This window comes from Nerophis ophidion, linkage group LG08, assembly GCF_033978795.1.
Source record: "Nerophis ophidion isolate RoL-2023_Sa linkage group LG08, RoL_Noph_v1.0, whole genome shotgun sequence".
NCBI classification, from domain to species: domain Eukaryota; kingdom Metazoa; phylum Chordata; class Actinopteri; order Syngnathiformes; family Syngnathidae; genus Nerophis; species Nerophis ophidion.
In genome coordinates, this window is record NC_084618.1 from 21,980,244 (window position 1) to 21,986,383 (window position 6,140).

Sequence of the window (6,140 nt, forward strand, 5' to 3'; positions counted from 1 at the left end):
TGTTCCATCTTTAGCAGGAGCTCCTCGAGAGCGCAGCCCGTCTGGGCGCCGCCATCTTGGTACAATATGACATTGTTTGTGTTGTGATTAAAATTAATAAACAATGTATCCTTCAAAATAAATCTTGTGTACAGATTATACATATATGTTTGTCAAAAAAAATAAAAATATATTCTTGTAAAATTACTTAGAATATTTTTATTCATATTATGACATTTTGTCTTTGAAAAAAAATGACATTTACTGATATTAGGTAAATCTTATTTTGTTTTTGTTTTTAATATGACATTGTGTCGAGATTAAAAAATATGTATCCTTCAAAATAAATCTGGTATACAGATTATACACGTTTATCAAAAAAAAATTGCTAATTTTGGAAAATTACTTAAAAACACTTATATTCATTATGTGACATTTTGTCTTTAAAAAAGTTGACATTTATTTATATTGCGTCAATCTTATTTCCTTATTTTGTTAATATGACGTTGTTCGTGTTGAGTTTAAAATGAAAAAAAAATGTATCCTTCAAAATAAATCTTTCAACATGAATGTATATGTTCAAAAAGATTCCAGTTTTTCTTGAAAAGAAACACCACTTTGTTCGCAAATGACATATATATGGTGAACATTGCATTATATCTCACCATCATCACGCAATAACGTCTGATTGGAATGTTTTTCGTCCAGCGTTCAGATGTCGCACTTTGCATGACGGTCCTTGAACGCACCGCCGTCACGACGCCTGAGACTCAAACGTGAAAATAATTTGAACAGATTGTAAACATAACTTTCTTCCACGCTTCCACGAAGGAACGCTTTTTATTTACTTTTTTCTCCCCCTTTTCCCAGACGCTGACGCTGTGTGTGATAATACTTTAAGGTGAGTTTTGACGACGTTTATAAGGTTGAGTTTGAGTGTTGGTGTAAACTAGCATGTCTGTTTATTTTTGTTAATACTGTAAGCTTCGTGTAGTTTTGCCTTAGCTACTTTCAGCACATTTCATTATTTATTTATGTTATATTATTTTTAAAAATAAATTAATTTTAATTAATGTAGAACTTAGGAACATTAACCGGTATCAAGTCATAAAAAATTGGGGTCCCACAGTAAATTTTGGGGGTCCTACAACCCCTCACCTCCGTACTTTCATCACATTAAATTATTTATTGATATTTTATTATTTAAAAAAAAATCAATTTTAATTAATGTAGAACTTGGGAACATTAACCGGTATTAATTATCAAAATGGGCTCCCAGGGACCCTATCAAGTCATTAAAAATTGGGGTCCCACAGTAAATTTTGGGGGTCCTACAATCCCTCACCTCGCTACTTTCATCACATTAGATTATTTATTTATGTTTTATTATTTAAAAAAAAATCAATTTACATTCATGTAGAACTTGGGAACATTAACCGGTATTAATTATCAAAATGGGGGTCCCGGGTACCCTATCAAGTCATAAAATATTGGGGTATCACAGTAAATTTTGGGGGTCCTACAACCCCTCACCTCGCTACTTTCATCACATTAGATGATTTATTTGTGTAATATTATTTGAAAAAATATTTTCATTTTAACTAATGTAGAAATTGGGAACATTAACCTGTATTAATTATCAAAATGGGGTCCCGGGTACCCTATCAAGTCATAAAATATTGGGGTCCCACAGTAAATTTTGGGGGTCCTACAACCCCTCACCTCGCTACTTTCATCACATTAGATTATTTATTTATGTATTATTATTTGAAAAATTATTTTCATTTTAACTAATGTAGAACTTGGGAACATTAACCGGTATTAATTATCAAAATGGGGTCCCGGGGACCCTATCAAGTCATAAAAACTTGGGGTCCCACAGTAAATTTTGGGGGTCCTACAACCCCTCACCTCGCTACTTTCATCACATTAGATTATTTATTTATGTTTTATTATTTAAAAACATATTTTCATTTTAATTAATGTAGAACTTGGGAACATTAACTGGTATTAATTATCAAAACGGGGTCCCGGGGCCCTATCACGTCATAAAAAATTGGGGTCCCACAGTAAATTTTTGGGGTCCTACAACTCCTTACCTCCCTACTTTCATCACATTAGATTATTTATTTATTTTTTATTATTTAAAAAAATTGTTTCATTTTAATTATTGTAGAACTTGGTAACATTATCCGGTATTAATTTTCCAAATGGGGTCCCGGGTACCCTTTTAGGTCATAGAAAAATTGGTGTTCCACAATAAATTTTTGGGGTCCTACAACCGCTCACTTCCCTACTTTAATCACATTAGATTATTTATTTATGTTTCATTTTATTTGTTTTAAATCCATTTTAATTAATGTAGAACTTGGGAACAGTAACTGGTATTAATTTTCCAAATGGGGTTCCGGGGACCCTATCAAGTCATAAAAACTTGGGGTCCCACAGTAAATTTTGGGGGTCCTACAACCCCTCACTTCACTACTTTCATCACATTAGATTATTTATTTATTTTTTATTATTTAAAAAAATTGTTTCATTTTAATTATTGTAGAACTTGGTAACATTATCGGGTATTAATTTTCCAAATAGGGTCCCGGGTACCCTTTTAAGTCATAGAAAAATTGGTGTTCCACAGTAAATTTTTGGGGTCCTACAACCCCTCACCTCCCTACTTTAATCACATTAGATTATTTATTTATGTTTCATTTTATTTGTTTTAAATCCATTTTAATTAATGTAGAACTTGGGAACATTAACCGGTATTAATTATCAAAATGGGGTTCCGGGGACCCTATCAAGTCTTAAAAACTTGGGGTCCCACTGTAAATTTTGGGGGTCCTACAACCCCTCACCTCGCTACTTTCATCACATTAGATTATTTATTTATGTTTTATTATTTAAAAACATACTTTCATTTTAATTAATGTAGAACTTGGGAACATTAACTGGTATTAATTATCAAAATGGGGTTCCGGGGGCCTATCAAGTCATAAAAAATTCGGGTCCCACAGTAAATTTTTGGGGTCCTACAACCCCTCACCGCCCTACTTTCATCACATTAGATTATTTATTTGTTTTTTTATTTAAAAAATTTGTTTCATTTTAATTATTGTAGAACTTGGAAACATTATCCGGTATTAATTTTCCAAATAGGGTCCCGGGTACCCTTTTAAGTCATAGAAAAATTGGGGTTCCACAGTAAATTTTTGGGGTCCTACAACCCCTCACCTCCCTACTTTAATCACATTAGATTATTTATTTATTTTATTTTATTTGTTTTAAATCCATTTTAATTTATGTAGAACTTGGGAACATTAACTGGTATTAATTATCAAAATGGGGTCCCGGGGACCTATCAAGTTATAAAAACTTGGGGTCCCACAGCAAATTTTTGGGGTCCTACAACCCCTCACCTCGCTACTTTCATCACATTAGATTATTTATTTATGTTTTATTATCTAAAACATTTGTTTCATTTTAATTACTGTTGAACTTGGGAACATTAACCGGTATTAATTATCAAATTGGGGCCCCGGGGACCGTATCAAGTCATAAAAATTTGGGGTCCTACAACCCCTCACCTACCTACTTTTATCACATTACATTATTTATTCATGTTTTATTATTTAAAAAAAAAATCTATTTTAATTAATGTACAATTTGGGAACATTAATTATCAAAATGGGGTTCCAGGGACCCTATCAAGTAAAAAAAAATTGGATTCCCACAGTAAATTTTTGGGGGTCTCCTACAACCCCTCACCTACCCACTTTAATCACATTTGATTATTTATTTATGTTTTATTATTAAAAAAATATTTTCGTTTTAACTAATGTAGAACTTAGGAACATTAACCGGTATTAATTCTCAAAATGGGGTCCCGGGGACCTATCACCTCATAAAAAATTGGGGTCCCACAGTAAATTTTTGAGGTACTACAACCCCTTACCTCCCTACTTTCATCACATTAGATTATTTATTTTTTTATTATTATTTAAAAAAATTGTTTCATTTTAATTACTGTAGAACTTGGTAACATTATCCGGTATTAATTTTCCAAATGGGGTCCCGGGTACCCTTTTAAGTCATAGAAAAATTGGTGTTCCACAGTAAATTTTTGGGGTCCTACAACCCCTCACCTCCCTACTTTAATCACATTAGATTATTTATTTATTTTATTTTATTTGTTTTAAATCCATTTTAATTTATTTAGAACTTGGGAACATTAACTGGTATTAATTATCAAAATGGGGTCCCGGGGACCTATCAAGTTACAAAAACTTGGGGTCCCACAGCAAATTTTTGGGGTCCTACAACCCCTCACCTCGCTACTTTCATCACATTAGATTATTTATTTATGTTTTATTATCTAAAACATTTGTTTCATTTTAATTACTGTTCAACTTGGGAACATTAACCGGTATTAATTATCAAATTGGGGTCCCGGAGACCCTATCAAGTCATAAAAACTTGGGGTCCCACAGTAAATTTTGGGGGTCCTACAACCCCTCACCTACCTACTTTTGTCACATTAGATTATTTATTCATGTTTTATTATTTAAAAAAAAAAATCAATTTTAATTAATGTACAATTTGGGAACATTAATTATCAAAATGGGGTTCCAGGGACCCTATCAAGTAAAAAAAAATTGGGGTCCCACAGTAAATTTTGGGGGGTCTCCTACAACCCCTCACCTACCTACTTTAATCACATTAGATTATTTATTTATGTTTTATTATTTAAAAATATTTTCGTTTTAACTAATGTAGAACTTGGGAACATTAACCGGTATTAATTATCAAAATGGGGTCCCGGGGACCTATCACGTCATAAAAAATTGGGGTCCCACAGTACATTTTTAGGGTCCTACAACCCCTTACCTCCCTACTTTCATCACATTAAAATATTTATTCATGTTTTATTATTTAAAAAAATATTTTAATTTTAATTAATGTAGAACTTGGAACAATAACCGGTATTAATTATCAAAATGGGGTTCAGGGGACCTAACAAGTCATAAAAAATTGGAGTCCCACAGTAAATTTTTGGGGTCCTACAACCCCTCACCTCCCTACTTTCATCACATGAAATTATTTATTTATGTTTTATTATTTAAAAATAAATCAATTTAATTAATGTAGAACTTGGGAACATTAACTGGTATTGATTTTCAAAATGGGGTCCCGGGGACTCCATCAAGTCATAAAAAATGGGGTTGCCACAGTACATTTTTGGAGTCCCGCTTTTTTTGTAAGTGTTTTAAAACAAATTATAAATATATGCATTATCCTGTTATATCTCACGTTCTTATGTTGTGTTTTGGAAAAAAAGTTGTCATGAACGTTACTTAATTCATTAAACAAATAACACAAAATCAATCAATCAATCAATGTTTACTTATATAACCCTAAATCACGAGTGTCTAAAAAGGCTGCACATGCCACGACGACAAAAGAAAACACATTTTAATGTATATGTAAATGTATTTGGCTATAAATACTCATTCACTTTCTTCTTTCCCTCATGGATCTAAACCAGGGGTCTCAGACATGCAGCCCGCGGACCAATTGCGGCCCGCAAGACGTAATTTCGCGGCCCCCACTTTAATTTGAAAGTTCAATGTTAGTGCGGCCCGCATGTTTTATAGAAATGGCGCTTGACAGCGTTGTTATTTGGGTCCAACATGGCTCTTTCGACGTTCTGGGTTGCCTACCCCTGCGTCGGTGGAAAAGCGGCAAATGAGTGAAAGCGACAGAAACGTTGCCATGGAGACGAGGGTTGCAGTCACACAAGAAATACAATTTGAAATGTCATTATACATCTAGATATGCTGAGGAGTATGCAACTTTTTTTTTTAAATATCTGCTTGCGGCCCAGTAAGTTTGAGACCCCTGATTTAAACTTTACCGCTGCCGCTATTTTTCTTCTATATATTCACTTAATAAGTCGTAGGTGTGTTTATTTCAGTATGAAAGTGTAAAAAGTGTTTTGCTTGGGTCGAAGTGATGATAGTGGTGTGCCACGATGTTAAAAATAACGTTCAAAATATAAAACATTCTCATGCATTTTAATCCATCCATCCGTTTTCTACCACACCTGTTCAAGAAATAACAATATTAAAAAAAAAAAAGTTGTGTTTTTATACTCTAAAATGTTG

General features: G+C 33.0%; 1 protein-coding gene across 3 annotated transcripts in view; it reads left to right on the forward strand.

Annotated features, from left to right (window-relative positions):
* Nucleotides 1–744: 744 nt before the first annotated feature.
* LOC133557515 (disabled homolog 2-interacting protein-like) overlaps nt 745–6,140 on the forward strand; it is a 440,633-nt gene continuing 435,237 nt past the window's right edge. For 2 of the 3 annotated variants that reach the window (XM_061907996.1, XM_061907997.1), the window contains exon 1: nt 745–880. The gene's annotated coding sequence lies outside the window, so the exon portion shown is untranslated. The remainder of the gene's footprint in view (nt 881–6,140) is intronic. The other variant, XM_061907998.1, reaches the window with a different exon arrangement.